The sequence below is a fragment of the Rhinolophus sinicus genome, linkage group LG01 (genome assembly GCF_036562045.2).
Source record: "Rhinolophus sinicus isolate RSC01 linkage group LG01, ASM3656204v1, whole genome shotgun sequence".
In the NCBI taxonomy this organism is placed as follows: Eukaryota; Metazoa; Chordata; class Mammalia; order Chiroptera; family Rhinolophidae; genus Rhinolophus; species Rhinolophus sinicus.
Window position 1 is genome coordinate 110,675,179 of NC_133751.1, and position 3,899 is coordinate 110,679,077.

The following is a 3,899-nucleotide window of genomic DNA, read 5'->3' on the forward strand; positions in this document are numbered from 1 at the left end:
TTTGTTTTTTGGTGTTGAGTTGTGTGTTTTTCATAAATTTTGGATATTAACACTTTATCAGATATGTCATTGGCAAATATCTTCTCCCATTCAGTAGAATATCTTTTTGGTTTATTGATGGTTTCTTTTGCTGTGAAAAAGTTTAGTCCCCCATGTTTATTTTTTCTTTTGTTTCCCTTGCCTGAGGATATATACCAGTAAAAATATTACTATGGTTAACGTCTGAGAGTTTGCTTCCTCTTTTTTCTTCTAGTTTTATGGTGTCAGGTCTTACATTTAAGCCTTTAACCCATTTTGAGTTTATTCTTGTATATGGCATGAGAAGGTGGTCCAGTTTCATTTTTTTTTTTCATGTATCTGTCCAGTTTTCCCAGCACCATTTATTAAATGGGCTGTCTTTACCCCAGTGTAAATTCTTGCTTCCATTGTCGTAGGTTAAATGACCATTTCGTATGGACTTATTTCTGCTCTCTCTATTCTGTTTCATTGATCTATGAGTCTGTTTTTATGCCAATGCCATGTTGTTTTGATCACTATAGGCTTGTAATATAATTTGATATCAGGTAGCATGACACCTCCAGCTTTGCTCTTTTTTCTCAGCATTGCTGTAGCTATTCAAGGTCTTTTATGGTTCCACATAAATTTTAGGATTACTTGTTCTAGTTCTTTGAAAAATGCCATTGGTAATTTGATAGGGTTGTATTGAATCTATAGATTGCTTTGGGTAATATGGATATTTTAACTACATTAGTTCTTCCTACCCATGAGCATGGTATATGTTTCCATTTATTTGTATCTTTTAAAATTTCTCTCTTCAATGTCTTATAATTTTCTGAGTATAAGTCTTTTACTTCCTTGGTTAAATTTATTCCTAAGTATTTTTTTATGCAGTTGTAAATAGGATTATTTTCTTAATTTCTCTTTCTGATAGTTCATTATTGGTGTATAAAAATGCAACTGATTTCTGAATATTAATTTTGTATCTTGGTACTTTACTAAATTCATTTATCAGTTTTAATACTTTTTGGTGGAATCTTTGGGGTTCTTTATATCGTATCATGTCATCTGCAAACAATGACAGTTTTACTTCTTCATTTTCCATTTGGTTGCCTTTTATTTCTTTTTCTTGTCTGATTGCTGTGGCTAGGACTTCAGCACTATGTTGAATAGAAGTGGTGAAAGTGAGCATTCATATGTTGTTCCTGATCTTAAGGAGAATGCTTTTAACTTTTCCTCATTGAGTATATTAGCTGCAGGGTTGTCATATATGGCCATTCTTATGTTGAGATATGTTCCTTCTATTCTCACTTCGTTGAGAGTTTTTATTGTAAATGGATTTTGTATTTTGTCAAATTCGTTTTCTGCATCTATTGATATGATCATATGATTTTTATCCTTCATTTTGTTTATATGGTGTATCATGTTAATTAACTTGCAGATATTGAGCTAACCTTGCATACCAGGAATAATTCCCACTTGATTGTGGTGTGTGATCTTTTTAATGGATTGCTGAATTCGGTTTGCTAATATTTTGTTGAAGATTTTCGCATGTATGTTCATTGGGGATATCGGCCTGTAGTTCTTCTTCTTATTATTATTAATGTCTGGTTTGTCTGGTTTTGGAATCAGGGTGATGAAGGCCTCGTAAAATGAGCTTGGGAGTCTTCTCTCCTCTTGCATTTATTGGAATAGTTTAAGTAGAATAGGTATTAATTCTTTTTTGAATGTTTTGTAAAATTCACTTGTGAAGCCATCTCATCCAGGGCTTTTGTTTGTTGGGAGCTTGTTGACAACTAATTCAATTTCTTTGGTAGTAATCGGTCTGTTCAAATTTTCTGTTTCTTCTGGATTCAGCCTTGGAAGATTGTATGCTTCTAGGAATTTATCTATTTTTTTCAGTGTTCAGTTTATGTACAGTTGCTCATAGTACCGTGTTTCCCCGAAAAAAAGACCTAACCTGAAAATAAGCCCTAGCATGATTTTTCAGGATGCTTGCAATATAAAATAAACCCTAATGTGTCTTTTGGAGCAAAAATTAATATAAGACCTGGTCTTATTTTTGGGGAAATACAGTAGGGCCTGTTTTATATTACGAGCATCCAGAAAAATCATGCTAGGGCTTATTTTTTGGTTAGGTCTTATTTTTGGGGTAACACAGTATTTTCTTTAATTGTTTTGTATTTCTGTAGTGTCTGTTGCCACTTCTTTTTATTTCTGATTTTATTTATTTGGGTCTTCTATATTTTTTTCTTGATGAGTCTGGTTAAAGGTTTGTTTATCTTTTCCAAAACCCAGCTCTTGGTTTCATTGATCTTTTGTACTGCTTTTTTAGTCTCTATTGCATTTATTTTTGCTATGATCTTTATTATTTCCTTCCTTGTACTCACTTTGGGCATTGTTTTTTGTTCTTTTTCCAGTTTCCTTAGGTGTAAAGATAGACTGCTGATGTGAGATTTTTCTTGCTTCTTTAGGTAGGCTTGTGTTGCTATGAATTCCCTCTTAGGGCTACTTTCACTGTGTCCCGTAGATTTTGAGTCATTGTATTTTCCTTTTTATTTGTCTCAAAGTATTTTTTTGATTTCTCTCTCGATCTCATTGTTGAGCCATTCATTGTTTTGTAGCATGTATTTAGTCTGCATATGTTTGTGTGATTTTTGTTTTTTTTTCTTGTAATGGATTTCTAGTTTCATAGTACTATGGTCAGAGAATATGCTTGATATGATTTCAGTCTTCTTAGGTTCATTGAGACTTGTTTCGTCCTAGCATGTAATCTATCTTGGAAAATGTTCCATGTGCACTAGAAAAGAATGTATATTTGGTGCTTTGGGGTGAAATGCTGTAAAAATATCAATTAAAGTCATTTGGTCAGTGTGTCATTTCAGGCCACTATTTCTTTGTAAAGTTTTCTGTCTGGAAGATTTGTCCATTGATGTCATTGGGGTGTTAAAGTCCCTTACTATGATTGTGTTACTGTTTTTCTTTGCCTTTATGTCAGTCAATATTTGTTTTATATATTTATGTTCTCTTATGTCTAGTGCATAAGTGTTTACTAGGGTGATGCTCTCTTGTTGGGTTGTTCCCTTTATTAGTATGTAATGCCCTTCTTTGTCTCTTAGTATGGTCTTCGTTTTATAGACTATAGCCTTCATTTTATCATCTATTTTATCTGATATAACTATTGCTATTCTAGATTTTTTTCTCACTTCTATTTGCATGAAATATCTTTTTTCATTCCTTTACTTTCTATGAATGTCTTTCAATTTGAGGTGGGTCTCTTGTAGAGGGCATATGCGTGGGCCTTGTTTTCTTATCCACTCAGCTACGGTATGTCTTTTGATTGGAGCACTTAATCCATTTACATGTAAAGTGATTATTGATAGGTACATAGCTATTGTCATTTTATTATTCATATTTTTGATCTTCGTTTGTTTGTTTTCTTCTTTCTTCTGTTTAAAGGAAATTTTTAAATGTTTCTTGTAATACTGGCTTGTTGGTAATAAATTCCTTTGGCTTTTTCTTGTCTGGTAGCTCTTTATCTTTCCTTCAGTTTTAAATGATATCCTTGCTGGGTAGATTAATCTTTTGTGAAGGCCCTTGTTTTTCATAACTTTGAATATTTTATACCACTTCCTTCTGGCACGCAAAGTTTCTGTTGAGAAATCAACTGATAGTCTTATGGGAGCTACTTTGTAAGTAACTGGTTATCTTTCTCTTTCTGGTTTTAGGATTCTGCCTTTGTCTTTCACCTGTGGCATTTTAATTATAATGTGTCTTGGTGTGGGCCTGTTTGTTTTCATCTTGTTTGGGGCTCTCTGCACTTCCTGGGCTTGTATATCTATTTCCTTCTCCAGGTTAGGGAAGTTTTCAGTCATTCCTTAAGATAGGTTCTCAATTCCTTA